The following is a 15,404-nucleotide window of genomic DNA, read 5'->3' on the forward strand; positions in this document are numbered from 1 at the left end:
CCCACCGTTTTTTAAAATCCTCTGAGATATTCTTTCTGTGTGGAAAAATCTGAAAACGAAGCCACATAGGGCTGAATTGTTCCTCCAAATAGGTTTTATTATATTTAACATTCCACCAAAGGCGCGATTTTTTCTCATACAACCTAGTTAGTTTGCGAAACGCCCCATTAATTAGCTGTTCAGAGTCCCTTGCCCCCTGCGTCTGCGAGCAATCGCTCTCCACCTGTGAAACCAAATCGTCCCACCGCAGCATCACCGCACAGCACTGCCCAAAAAGGAAGAAAAAGAAAAATTGTTACAATTGTGTACGGCGCACATCTCCCAGGGCTGGAGCCCTATTTAACCTATCCCAAAAAGGTATTTTTACTTTGTGGGAGAAGGGCGGCGACACAAATTCAACGACTAAATCTTATTCAATATGACATTGCTCCCCTAAAGATCAAAAACGTAAAAGTAAAGGAAAAGGGGGTGTGGGGAGCTTAAGTCATAAATCCACACTGACTAGATTAAATGAAAAAATACAAAATTTATTAATGTCATTTTGAACAAACTTTAAAAGAAAGCACCGGTACAAACTGCCATAGATATGTACATTCCTCACTTGATACAATTAAGTAAACACAAGATAATGTTATCTCCAGTTCAGATGCTTCCAGCTTTCCCTGCAGGGAGCTTGCAAGTCCGGTATTTAACTAGTTGAATGCTGAAATGGTGGTAGTATATAATATGCTGTAAATAATCTTTTAGAGCAAAGAAGAAATGCTGGGTTTCATACCACTTTAAGGCTGCAGCAATGTTATAGATCTAAGTATTCAATTATTTTACTGTCTTTCTCCAAGACTTATGGTTTTCAGAGGCTTAAAGGTCACTGGGCTGCTTTTACTGCAAACAGATTGTGAATCGATTTCAGTATGAAAAGGGAGCCTCCCTTTGCCATATCGACTTGTTCATTTGGCACTTTTATTGGCCTGATGAGGCGGGCTGGGACCCGCGAAACGCGTTGCCTGTGCTAAATAAAAATCTTTTGTCATATACAAGGATTTCGTTATTGAGGTAAGCCACCTTATATTATTTCCTCGATTTTAAGCTGTTTTTAGATGCTTTTATTTCAACCAGGGCGCCTCTTTACCTTCAATTGTGCATAGCTATACCCCCAAACAATCTGTGTTTGAGGGGTGGTGACAGACCACCTGTGGGTGCCCCACAGTGGACACCTGTCCCTACTTTTTCAAGGAGAGCGACCACATCCAGGTCCCGGCTGGGACTACCCCGAGTGGAGTCGGGTTTATGGTCTCCACCTGCTTCCTACGGTTGGTTGCCCTTGCAACCTCCTTTTGTGAGTAGTAATTTATTGAAATTCCTTTTTTCAATTGCATACTAATATACTACTCTATTGGGCTCCCGTATTTGTCTCCTATATTTTTTCCCTGCAAGGTGCTGAGACACCCCCACTACACTATCAGGTTACAATGAGAATATCATCAGAGATGATAATTTGCAGTTATCATAGCAGAGTAAGCAGCATCAAACTAGGCTGAGGGGAAGAAAGGGCAAGGCAGAGGTACTCCAAACTACAGGCAGTAGACCAAGGTAGAAATCAACATAGCCATACTCAATAGTGCGAAACAGGTGTCAGTAAAGGTAGGCCTACTGCATGGCATGTACGTCTACAGAGAGAGTTATGTTGGTAGCATAATTACCAGGTTGTAACGATTGGTGAAGCACAGAGAGGATCTGATTACCAGTGATCTGCAGAACCACTGGGAATACAGATGTATACCAGATTATACGTGATCTGCAGTATCACTGATAATCCGATATACTAGCTAACCTCTGTTCACCTGAGTAGAGTGTAGTGTTTTGGTGTAACAGTAACACTTAGAGGACAGGGCCTCAGTACAGTAAGGCGTACTGTACAGATTCCTTCCGCAAACCTGAGCTCTCCAAGGCGGGAGGAGTCAGGCTGCCAGCGGGAAGGATATACTGAAAGTAACCCTCTGGCAGAAGGGTCACTTAACAGAACGAGGAACCGCCTCTAACAGTAAGGTCGGTTCTCGAGGTCGGACAAGCCAGGTCGTACACACACGGACAGATAAAGTACAAGATCAGGAGGCAAAGGCGGAGTCAAAGTACAGGCAGGGTTCAGCAACGGGGTATCAGAAATATCGGGGTACAAAATCAGGAGGCAGAAGCAGAGTCAAGGAACGAGCCGGGGTTCGGCAACAGAGTATCAGAAATATCGAGGTACAAGATCAGAGTTCAAAAGGGTAGTCAAGGCAGGCAAAAGTCATAACAAATAAATACAATCAAACTAGTACTTTAGCTATCAACAGAATCTAGCTAAGTGTAGGATTACAGCTCCAGCTGGTCCCGGCACACTTGCGGATCTGACTACGGATCTGGGTGCTCCCACATATGTGATCACACGCCAGACAAAGAGCAAGTGAACAACCAGCAGTATATATACTCTAGGACCTTTCCAGGACCTCCCTAATTGCTGGTCCAATGAGAGCAGTGGAATTTGTCAGCTGACCCAGCTGGTCAGCCGACACCCTTCTAACTGCTATTTAAACTCTGCCTCTGTGCTCGCGCGCGTGTAAGTCTGAATCTTGGTGGACTATCAGTCCCAGCCACACCAGTACTGTCATGCAATGTATCTAGTGCGGGGGCCGCCTCTGATGCGGATTCCGCCGTTACCAATGCGGATTCCGCCGCTCTGCCTAAGCGGCATGCGGCGGTTTTTCCGCGTTGTGACGCGCTGCTGAACGCGGAAACAGCCGCCTCATTGTGAGAGACGGCGGCTCTTCCGCGTTTCCTCACAGTACCCCCCTCCCGAGGAGTGGACTCCGGACAACTCCCACCAGGTTTCTCTGGATGTGAGGCATGAAATTCTCTCCTTAATTCGTCTGCATGCATGCACGTCCCCGGTACCCATTGCCTCTCCTCAATGCCGTACCCTTTCCAGTGTACGAGATATTGTACTGAGTTTTGCACAACACGTGAATCTAAAATCTTTTCCACCTCATATTCAGGTTGGTCATCTACCAACACAGGGGGAGGAGGAGCGGAACCCACCTGGACCGCAGGTTTGAGTAGGGACACATGAAACGACCTTACGCCCCGCATGCTGGCAGGAAGATCAATGGCGTAAGTCACGTTATTGATTCTTTTAGTCACTGGGAATGGACCCACAAACCTGGGACCCAGTTTGGTAGAAGGCTGCTTCAGGGTCAAGTGACGTGTGGACACCCAGACTAACTCCCCTGGCTGAAACTTCCATTCCACGGATCGTCTTTTGTCTGCTTGACCCTTCTGACTCTGGAACGCCTTCTGCAAATTCCCCTTAACAATTCCCCAATTGTCCCTAAGTGATCTCTGCCAATCCTCCAGTGCTGGAAATGGGGATGACACGACTGGAAAAGGGGAAAATTTGGGTGATCTCCCTGTCACAATCTGGAATGGAGAGAACCCAGATGAGGAATTCTTCAAATTATTTTGTGCAAATTCCGCGAAGGGCAAAAATTTTACCCAGTCAGTCTGTGCTTCCGCAACGTAACATCTTAGGAATTGTTCCAAAGACTGGTTGATACGTTCCGTCTGCCCATTAGTCTGTGGGTGGTAGCCTGATGATAAAGACAACTTCATGCCCATTTGGCGGCAAAATGCCCTCCAGAAACCAGAGACAAATTGGACTCCCCTATCCGACACAATGTCTTGAAGATGTGAATGATGAACAACTTCCTTTCAGGGGCACAAAATGGGCCATCTTGCTAAAACGGTCGACTACCACCCAAATGACCGACATTCCTTCAGACCTGGGCAATTCTCCCACAAAATCCATGGACAAGTGGGTCCATGGCTCACTCGGGGTGGGCAAAGGCTGCAGCTTACCTACAGATGCCAGCCGGGAGGGTTTACTCTTGGCACAGACCGCACACTCCCTGACATACTCTTTGCAATCTGTTGCCAAAGAAGGCCACCAAGCACACCTGGCAATCAGATCCTGCGTTCTAGCAGCTCCAGGATGACCAGCATTCTTATGGGCGTGAAAGAGGTGCAGGATTTGTAAACGAAAGGGCAAAGGGATAAACATAACCCCTTCGGGTTTTCCCTCAGGAACGTCCTGCTGAAATGGACCCAAAACCTCCGTCCAATCCTCCCAAGTCTCTATTGTGGCTAACACTAGTTCCCGCGGGATGATAGACTCAGGAGCGGGTGGCTGTGCCGTTTCTGGTTCAAAACACCTGGAGAGGGCATCTGCCTTGACGTTTTTGCTGCCTGGGGTGTACGTGATTATAAACCTAAACCTTGTAAAAAACAAAGACCATCGGGCCTGACGGGGACTCAATCTCTTCGCCCCCTCGATGTATTCCAAGTTCTTATGGTCGGTGTAAACTGTGATCGTGTGTTCTGCCCCCTCTAACCAGTGGCGCCACTCCTCAAATGCCAACTTAATAGCCAGAAGTTCCAGGTTGCCTATATCATAATTTTTTTCTGCAGGTGAAAACCTGCGGGAAAAATAAGCACAATGGTGTAATCTGCCCTGCAACCCAGACCGTTGCGACAGCACCGCCCCCGCCCCAACTTCTGAGGCATCAACCTCCACAATGAAGGGAAAGGACGTGTCAACATGCCTCAAAATTGGTGCTGAGCAAAATAATTTTTTCAATAAAGCAAATGCCGCCACGGCTTCAGGAGACCAGTGGTTGGTATCCGCCCCTTTTTTCGTGAGACTGGTAAGGGGGGCAACTAAAGTGGAGTATCCCTTAATGAACCTCCTGTAATAGTTTGCGAACCCCAAAAATCTCTGCAGGGCCTTCAACCCCACTGGCTGTGGCCACTCCAACACGGCTGTGACCTTGGCAGGATCCATTGAGAGGCCCGAGGTGGAAATTACGTATCCCAGAAACGTGACCGTGGTCACTTCAAATATACACTTTTCCACCTTCGCGTAGAGCCTATTCTGTCTTAATTTGTTTAGGACAAATTTTACGTGAACCCTGTGTTCGGAGAGGTTATTGGAATAAATTAGTATGTCATCGAGGTTTTCCAACACGAATCTACCCAAAACCTCCCGGAATACCTCATTGATTAATTCTTGGAAGACGGCTGGCGCATTGCACAACCCGAAGGGCATCACTAGGTACTCGTAATGCCCGTCGGGTGTGTTGAAGGCCGTCTTCCACTCATCACCCTCTCTGATGCGGATTAGATTGTATGCCCCCCTCAGATCCAATTTAGAGAAGATCTTTGCGGCTGTGACTTGTGTAAATAAATCGTCTATCAAGGGTAACGGATAGCGATTTTTTATCGTGATCTTATTGAGGCCCCGATAATCAATACAAGGTCGGAGACCCCCGTCTTTCTTTTTAACGAAAAAGAAACCGGCCCCAGCAGGCGACCGGGAGGGCCGGATGAACCCCTTGGCTAAGTTATCACGAATGTATTCCTGCATAGCCATCTTCTCTGGACCGGACAAGTTATACAGGTGACCCCTAGGAGGCATACAACCAGCACGGAGATCAATGGGGCAATCGAACGGGCGATGAGGGGGTAACTGATCAGCAGACTTAGGACAAAATACATCAGAGAACTCTGCATACTCTTCGGGAACCCCCTCCACAAGAATTTTGGTCCGACCCAATGTCACCTTCCCTAAACACCGTTGGTGACAATGATCGGACCATCTGGTTACCTGACCCGTAGCCCAGTCTATGTGCGGAGAATGGATTTGCAGCCACGGCATGCCTAAGATAATAGTGGAGGTAGACATGCGTAACACAAAAAATCGTAACTGTTCCCCATGCAGTACCCCTATGGCGACCTTCACCTCCGGGGTCTGTGACAGTGGGCGATCCCGTTGCAGAGGGGAATCGTCTACTGCCGTGACCTGAATGGGGGGACTCACTGGAGTGAGGGGAATACCCAACTCCTGAGCAAATTCAAGATCCATAAAATTAGCCACTGAGCCAGAATCAACAAACGCTTCAGTGGCTACGGACTTATTCTCCCATGTGATAGTACAGGGGAGAAGCAATTTTTTCTCTTTAAGGGGTGAAAATTGTGTGCCTAGGGTGTCACCCCCCACTACTCCTAGGCAAACTCGTTTCCCGACTTGTTAGGGCAGTTTCGCACCCTATGCCCTGCTGCTGCACAATACAGGCACAGCTGTTCCGTCATTCTCCGCCGTCGCTCCACCTGGGTCAACTTCGAACGACCAATCTGCATTGGTTCGGGCGGAGGCAAGGCCGGAGAGGGTGAGACAGGCGGAGAAGGTGTTACTAGGGGTGTAGCGGATGGTGCCGCGTAAGATGTCACCCTGACGCGGTGACTACCCCTAACCTGCTTCTGATGGCGTAACCTACGATCAACTCGAATGGCCGATGATATGGCCTCATCGACTGTCTTGGGCTCGGGTACAGTTAACATTAGATCAGAGACTTCCTCCGACAACCCAGACAGGAAGTAATCCATCAGAGCAAAGTTATCGAATATAGCGGTGACTGACCACCTACGGAACTCTGCTGCATAATCCTCGACCGAGCCTCTGCCTTGCCGCAAAAGTTTGAGCTTCCGCTCAGAGGACGCGGCAAGGTCAGGGTCGTCATAAATTATGGCCATGGCCTTAAAGAATTCCTCCACCGAGGTCAGGGCAATATTGGTAGAAGGCAGGTTGTATGCCCATGACTGGGAGTCACCAGCCAGCAAAGTTTTAATAAAGGTGACCCGTTGGGTCTCAGTCCCCGAGGATCGGGGTCTCAATTCGAAATACGATAACACTCTACTCCTGAAATTCCGAAAGTCAGATTTGTGGCCGGAAAATTTATCAGGTACAGGCATGCGAATGTCGTCACTAGGAGGGGATCGCACTAAATCAACTGACGTCTGGAGGGTTCGCACTGAGCCTGATAGGGCATCGATTAAGGCTTTGTGCTGGCCCAGTGCTTGATGGATACTGTCCACCGAAGTGGCAAGCACAGTCAGAGGATCAGCGCGTGATTCCATCTGTTTTTTGGTCTGGCGTTCTGTAACGATCGGTGAAGCACAAAGAGGATCTGATTACCAGTGATCTGCAGAACCACTGGGAATACAGATGTATACCAGATTATACGTGATCTGCAGTATCACTGATAATCCGATATACTAGCTAACCTCTGTTCACCTGAGTAGAGTGTAGTGTTTTGGTGTAACAGTAACACTTAGAGGACAGGGCCTCAGTACAGTAAGGCGTACTGTACAGATTTCTTCCGCAAACCTGAGCTCTCCAAGGCGGGAGGAGTCAGGCTGCCAGCGGGAAGGATATACTGAAAGTAACCCTCTGGTGGAAGGGTCACTTAACAGAACGAGGAACCGCCTCTAACAGTAAGGTCGGTTCTCGAGGTCGGACAAGCCAGGTCGTACACACACGGACAGATAAAGTACAAGATCAGGAGGCAAAGGCGGAGTCAAAGTACAGGCAGGGTTCAGCAACGGGGTATCAGAAATATCGGGGTACAAAATCAGGAGGCAGAAGCAGAGTCAAGGAACGAGCCGGGGTTCGGCAACAGAGTATCAGAAATATCGAGGTACAAGATCAGAGTTCAAAAGGGTAGTCAAGGCAGGCAAAAGTCATAACAAATAAATACAATCAAACTAGTACTTTAGCTATCAACAGAATCTAGCTAAGTGTAGGATTACAGCTCCAGCTGGTCCCGGCACACTTGCGGATCTGACTACGGATCTGGGTGCTCCCACATATGTGATCGCACGCCAGACAAAGAGCAAGTGAACAACCAGCAGTATATATACTCTAGGACCTTTCCAGGACCTCCCTAATTGCTGGTCCAATGGGAGCAGTGGAATTTGTCAGCTGACCCAGCTGGTCAGCCGACACCCTTCTAACTGCTATTTAAACTCTGCCTCTGTGCTCGCGCGCGTGTAAGTCTGAATCTTGGTGGACTATCAGTCCCAGCCACACCAGTACTGTCATGCAATGTATCTAGTGCGGGGGCCGCCTCTGATGCGGATTCCGCCGTTACCAATGCGGATTCCGCCGCTCTGCCTAAGCGGCATGCGGCGGTTTTTCCGCGTTGTGACGCGCTGCTGAACGCGGAAACAGCCGCCTCATTGTGAGAGACAGCGGCTCTTCCGCGTTTCCTCACACAGGTTTTGTGAATCAACTACAATAAGTGTTTAAAGTCAACTTACAACTCTAGGAAAGGTTTCAAAGTACACTACTAAAGCAGGGGTCAGTACACACTGCAGCTTGTTCGCTATCAGTATAAGTAACAACAGCTTAATTAAACTGTACATGCTGAGGATGATATGCATGTATCTTAAAAAGGGTATAATACATGTTGTAAGTATTTTGCATTGTTGATCTGGGCACAATTTTCAGACATTTTAAGTACACTTAGCTATAAATAGGCTATTGCTATTTACAAGAGAGACAGACAATAATATGCTATCATTTGCTGGGTCTCTGTAAAATCACATGATCATGCATCTTATACGTTTGCATGTATAACCTTGTGCTATGTTGTATAACCATTTGCTACCTCTCTGTCATCCCTTTACATGGTATATATCCCTATTTATAGTCCAGCGCTGCGTAATCTGTTGTAATAAGTTTACAAAGATAGTAAAGCCCTGAGCCGTCGAAGGGCCCTATCACACCGGAGAGCATTTTTCATATTGTTCTAATTTCTTTTTAAAAACGCTTCCACTGACTTGCATTAAAATCACGGTAAAATCGCAATTTTAATGAAAGTCAATGGATGCTTTAAAACAAACAAACAAAAAAATGACCTGAAAAACGCTCTCCAGTGTGTCTCTTAGTTGCGTTCGCTTTTCAGCATTGCAGATGTTACAGATGCTGAAAAGCAGATAGAAGCGGACACAACTGCGTTAGCAGACTCAGGCTGTAAGTGTGTATGAGTCACAGACCTTGAACAAGCATGCAGCTTGTGAAGTCAGAACAGCTGATCTACATACTTGTTCAGGATCAGTAACTGAAAACATTAGAGGTAGATAATTAGCACAGCAGCCAGGCAAGTAACATTTTAACAATGGTAATAATGACTTCATCCATATTCCTCTCATTGCAATGCAGACTTCCTATAATAATAACATTTATCACTGGAAAAATTCATTCATTTGATTTTCCGAGTTTAAGACCATAAACTTTCTGCTTTAGATGTACCCCTGTGTTTTATGTGTCAGCCTTTTTTTGTTTTATAAACTGTTAAAATGGAGGGTTTAATCCCAGAGATCCTCTCACGCCATGGTTCTATATAACTCTCATTAAATGTAATGTTCCTTATGCTCACAAATGAGGCCAAGGAAAAAAAAAAGCTCCTGCAACCATTTAAATGAGGGCCACTTAGTGCATAGACAGAGGCAATTAGCAAGACTTGTCAGTGTGCACTGTATTACTGTATTACAGCTGGTATAAAACATTTTAACCATTATTACCTAGAAAATGAAGTCACATTTCATATCCGGCTGAGCAGCAGTCTAGAACAGTAACAGCACGGAGCAGAAAGCCAGCAGATGTATTCTGTCAGCAAGGAGGCACTGCTGATTGCTGGGAAATCATTGTCAGAAAAGCACGAGCGTTTCACCTGGGTACAGTTTTATTCCTGCTAAAATCTCTGTGAAGAATGCCTGATTCAAGCTATGAGTGACATCTCATGCATTCGGTTATTTTAAGGCTGTATATGGGAGATATAGGCTTTTAGATATGTTATTGGATGTCAACTAGCTACGGTGGCAGAGGGATTCTCATACTCATTGTGAGGTCCTCTAGTGCCAGGTTATTATGGCTGCTCCCCCTTGGTGTTTTGTGCAGTTTGGATAACATATGTACTGTATATTGCATCCGTAAATACTCTTATCCGCTACTTGGAGAGCAGCCCAGATCACCCTTAATCTACAGAGGCAGAGATGGTTGCAAAACAAGCTCGACAGCCTTAAAGAGATGAATCACAGCAGTCTTGTTGGTGGTATTGAAAGGGTTAAAAAATAACACAAGTGTAGGCTCAGGCACACATGGTACCTGCATGGCTCTCCATTGGGGAGCTGATCTCACTGAAATAGTCTGAATGGGACAGCTTTGTGTTGTACACAAAATGAATGTTACACCTATGTGTGTAGCCTTATCTTACCTTTCACTTTTGCTGAGGAGTGTCAATTAACCAGTCACAATCTCAGGCATGATACTGGAACTTTTATGTCAAAACAAATACAACTTCAATTCTTTATGCAACATTTCCCCTTTTCTCTTTATAAGCCTCAATCTTTGTTCACATATCTGACAGGGCATATGTTTATGTTTGTATATATTGGTATTGTATTTAACAAAATACTGTTTGAGTAAAGGCCTAATCCCATCCTATCAGTGGGCCTGATTCACAAAGCGGTGCTAACAGTTAGCACCCTGGTGAAAAGCCCTTTATCACGCCTAAACTCAGTTTGGGCATGATAAGTTTAGGTGTGATAAGTTTAGGTGTGATAAGTTTAGGCATGATAAGTTTAGGTGTGATAAGTTTAGGCATGATAAGTTTAAGCACCAACTGCGTTAGCACTGCAATGCACAGCTAATCAAAAGTTTTGCGCTAGCAAAGTCTGGTGCACTTCGCATAGAGTTTAATGGCGCTGCTTTGCATGCGGGACTTTGCACGCTATCTACACTTATCTAAACTTAGCATGCCTAAACTTATCACACCTAAACTTATCATGCCTAAACTGGCTTTTCATTAGCGTGGTGCAATGGTTATCACGCCTAAAGTCTCTAACTGGGTTAGCACCGCTTTGTGAATCGAGCCCAGTGTGTGTAAACTTTAGTATAGGATCCTTCATTAACCTGAAGTGTTATCAGAAAACAATCAACACAGTCTTGAGTCTGTAGATCTAATTAGGTAATGTATCACTTGCACTGGTCACCGTGGGGACATATTACATTGGGGGGGATAGCCACAGGTCGGCGAGGCGGCCAGATGCGTCATCGCAAGGCTAATTTCTGATCAATTTTAGGATGAAATTGATTGGGAATCGGCCTGCCGTGTGTATGCAGCCAACAGATGTTTCTAATCATATACAATTAAAGAGAGATTTGTCTCTTGGTCGAATCTGCCCATCATCGCTAGATATATGGATATCTTAACCAACCACTTAAGTACCAGCGGTCTCTGCCCCCTTAAGGACCAGAGACCGTTGGTACAGAAACGGCGGAAACCTGACGAATACCGACAAATCGCCGAACATACCCACCACAACCGCCATCACCGCCGCACGTCGAGAACCTGGGCCAACCAGTCTGCAGTCTCTATGACGGCAGAGTTCCTGTGAGCTGGCCAGGAGCTGCTTTCATTGGCTCCTGACCGTGCCTATCAATGTAAGCCAATGGGAGTTGCGTACATTGAAAGACAGGGCCAGGAGCCAGTGAAATTGGCTCCTGACTTGCTCACAGGAACTCTGCCATCACAGAGACAGGCAGAGTGAGTGAGCTGCTATGGAAGACAGCGAGGATTCAGCGGCGAGACCAGCGGGAGCGCCAAAAACGGCGGATGTGCGCAGCAGCGATGAGTTGAAATTCACGCCATGTCACACGGCTGTCCCCAGTACAGCGCTGCTGCTGATCGCAGTGCTGTACATGTAAATAGACGGCGGTTTCGTTGTCTTTACAGTCTCCCGAGTGGCAATCGCTGCTCGGAGACTGAAGGCGGGGCGAAGCTTCTCTCCTCGAGCAGGAAATGCGTGCGCAGCCTGCACATGATCTCCTGCAAAACAAAGCCCCAGATCTTGACGCCAATCGGCGTTAGGTGGTCCTGGGGCTGTGCCGCGGCCACGCCCATCGGCATTAGGCAGTCGGCAAGAAGTTAAAGGATACCCCAAGTGACATGTGACATGATGAGATAGACATGGGTGTGTACAGTGCCTAGCACACAAATAACTATGCTGTGTTCCTTTTCTTCTTTCTCTGCCTGAAAGAGTTAAATATCAGGTATGTAAGTGGCTGACTCAGACAGGAAGTGACTACAGTGTGACCCTTACTGATAAGAAATTACAACTATAAAATACTTTCTTAGCAGAAAAATGGCTTCTGATAGTAAGAAAGAGATAAAAAAGGGAATTTCTTATCAGTGAGGGTCACACTGTAGTCACTTCCTGTCTGAGTCAGGACTGAGTCAGCCACTTACATACCTGATATTTAACTCTTCCAGGCAGAGAAAGAAAAAAAGGAACACAGCATAGATATTTGTGTGCAAGGCACTGTACATACACATGTCTATCTTATCATGTCACATGTCACTTCGGGTATCCTTTAAAGAAAAAAAAATGCTCCCACCTTAAACAAACACTTGTATAAGACTATCAATTCAAAACAAACCACATTAACATAATGTGCAGTGGTGTAGCAACAGTGGATGCAGAGGTTGCAACGGCACTGGGACCCCTAAACTAAAGGAGTCCACTAGGGGCCCTCCTTTGTCCATCTTATTAGATTTTAATTGGTACTATACTGGATGCTAGTAATGAACTCCTCTATATCTGCATTGCATAGTGACAATACTTAACAAACTGTTTTCTTACTCTAAATACAACTCTCTGACACTGCAGCTATATCATTGATAGGTTTTTTGGGCTCCATATCAATGGAGTGCTTGGGGCCCCATGTAAGACTTGCACCGGGGGCCCCAATCTCCTTAGTTACGCCACTGATAAAGTACCCCTATATCTTTGCAAAGATTTTCATTGAAATAGCATCTCTTTTTTTTTTTACTCTCAGGAGGTGGCGGGAGACTAAATTTAAATTCAAGATTTGTTTTGCAGGTTTCTCTTGCTTTGCCCGCAATGTGAAAGAGGGAGAAGTTCCGGTTCAGAAATCACAGCTGGTTAGAGTTGTGACACACACTTCATAATATTATTGAGCAAGATAAAATTATGGGGATAATGAATGATTTTGACCTTGACATAACATCTGGACATGTCCTTTGATCAAACTAAAGGAATCATGACAATCACCAATGTAAGTATGTATATGCCTGATTTATTTATTTTCATATTAGTCCTCTTCCTAAGATTATATAACCTAATGGTCTTTCTGCAGTCACACCAACACTAGGAACAGTTACTTGTAAGTTCGTTTGTCAAATTTTGAATAAGTTTGGAGATAAAACTGTAAAAATGGACTGTTAACATTGGGATGGTAATGAGTACAATGGTGCTCCATGCAATAATGCTAGTGACCCAAATAACTAGCCAGTTTAAGGCCTGGTAGGCCTGGTTCACATTAGAAAATATGAGCCAAACGGATCCGGGGAGCGGATCCGGTCTCCGCTTCAACGGATCCGGATGGCTCTGTGCACATTGGCAAACGGATTGTGAAAACTGATCTGATCACTGATGGATCGGAACGGTTTTCAATCCGTTTGCCAGCAAATACATACATAATGGCAGCGGCAGAGGCTTCCTATTCTTGCGCTATGATTACACAGTGCATCTTGTGACTAGTAACGTGACGCGTCATGTAGTATGTATTTAAGGCACGGTTACCCTCGCTCACCCACCCGCCCGGCTGCTGCACCCTTCTCTCACCCTCCCACTGCTCAGGTTCCCGCCCTCACATCTGCCATCCCCCGTAGAACGTTCTGTTTCTTCACTAGTGTGAAGAAACGTTCCATTCCCCATTACCCCAAAACAAAAGTATTTTTGTCCGGTTCCATTCCGCTAGGCAGAAAGGTCTGGAAAATTAGGGCCTGCTGCATTTTTTTGGTTCGGGGAACGGAACGTACGGAATGTATCCGTAACAACGGATGCATGTGAACGGTCCAATAGGGTAACATTGGATCCTTTAACATCTGTTCTGTTTGTACCGTATACGTTCCGGTTACGTTCTGTAAAAGAACGCAGATGTGAACCAGGCATAAGTAAAGATCTGGACTGAAGCAATAGCCATAGAACCATATGGCTGGTTTTGGACAGAGAAGTAGTTGAGGATCCAGTTTGTTAACATCCTGATCCCAGTTATTGTCAGACAGGCATACTTCAGTTTACCGATGAAGTAGCATAAGATGCAGAGCATACAGGGAAACAGCACTGAGTATTACAGCGTTATTTCTGAACATTGTATCTGAATTATGTGCAGATACTCCTCTGCAGGAACTGATATCCATGGTCACAAGATCTTGCCTGAGAAGCACTGGTATTTTCATTGTCTCCACCTGCCTCAAGTGGTTGGTTGCCCCTATTGAAACCCATCTTTGTGAGTAGCCCTTTTGTAACAATTATTTACACCCTTATGGCAACTACAGATGTTGCAAACATAGAATTTTCCGTTCGCGAATGGTGAATATGAACTTCCGCAAATGTTCGCGAATAGACTTCAATGGGCAGGGGAATTCTAAAACCTACAAAGACTGTTTCTGCCCACAAAAGTGATGGAAATGTTGTTTCAAGGGGTCTAACACCTGTATTGTGGCATGCCAGAGGGGGATCCATGCCAAAAGTCCCACCAAACATTACAGAGTTGACGCAAAGGTGGGTTTTAATCTCTAAAGGGACACCAGTCTGAGGCTTTGCTGCGGTGACCCGGGATCTCTTCTAAACATAATCTCTGTGTCCGCCGTACATGCGCACATGACAAACTGCCTTGGACAGCAATTTTTTACATATTCTGACAGACGCAAATCTTCAAATACGGACAAGTACGGACATGCAAAATTTTGAGGCATTTGAACAGACTGCCTGTCCACAGATGGACAGTTGGCAACCCTGGTCTGACCCTGCTCTCACTAACAGTCAGCAGCCAGCAGAGGATGAATCCAATATGGCCACCACAACTGCTTTTTGATGGGGGGTGGGGGGTCCAGGAGGCGGTGTTTAAGTTTGGCTCTATGATGATGTACAGGCGGGTCGAGCATGTCATATGTTCGCAGTTTGCGAAAAACGCGAGTAACGGAAGTTCACCGGATACTGTCTGCTGGCGAACTGTTCGGGCAATCTCTAATGACAACTAACATACTTTGCACTTTGGCTCTCTGTGTCTTTTTCCTTAGGGTGCCAAGACACCTCGTCCTTCCATGCCTCTATAAAGGACCATGTGGTAAAGCAGTGATGGGTGTAGCAAGCAATGTTTTTAGAAAAATAAAGTTTGGACAAGATGACAATATCAAAACCATCAGGCAAAATTTAACAAGGACTGCAAAGCTTATAACATGCAATAATCTTTCCGCTGCTTTTTGGGTGTGTATCATAGTCACTACTATACTGCTTACTGTTTTAGAATTAAATGGTGTGTGTGTGTGTGTGTGCGTGCGTGCGTGTGTGTGTGTGATATGCAATATATGACTCATTTACTCCTGCCTACTTCTGTTAAATGACAGAAAATAACAAAAGCAACAGATATTCTTGTGGCTTTGCCT

At 45.8% G+C, this 15,404-nt stretch overlaps 1 protein-coding gene across 3 annotated transcripts in view; it reads left to right on the forward strand.

Annotated features, from left to right (window-relative positions):
- Positions 1–15,404, forward strand: part of LOC137546430 (uncharacterized) — a 156,352-nt gene that overhangs the window by 108,034 nt on the left and 32,914 nt on the right. For all 3 annotated transcript variants that reach the window (XM_068268893.1, XM_068268892.1, XM_068268894.1), the window contains 2 exons: positions 12,814–13,009; positions 15,039–15,225. The gene's annotated coding sequence lies outside the window, so the exon portion shown is untranslated. The remainder of the gene's footprint in view (positions 1–12,813; positions 13,010–15,038; positions 15,226–15,404) is intronic.

This window comes from Hyperolius riggenbachi, chromosome 2, assembly GCF_040937935.1.
Source record: "Hyperolius riggenbachi isolate aHypRig1 chromosome 2, aHypRig1.pri, whole genome shotgun sequence".
In the NCBI taxonomy this organism is placed as follows: Eukaryota; Metazoa; Chordata; class Amphibia; order Anura; family Hyperoliidae; genus Hyperolius; species Hyperolius riggenbachi.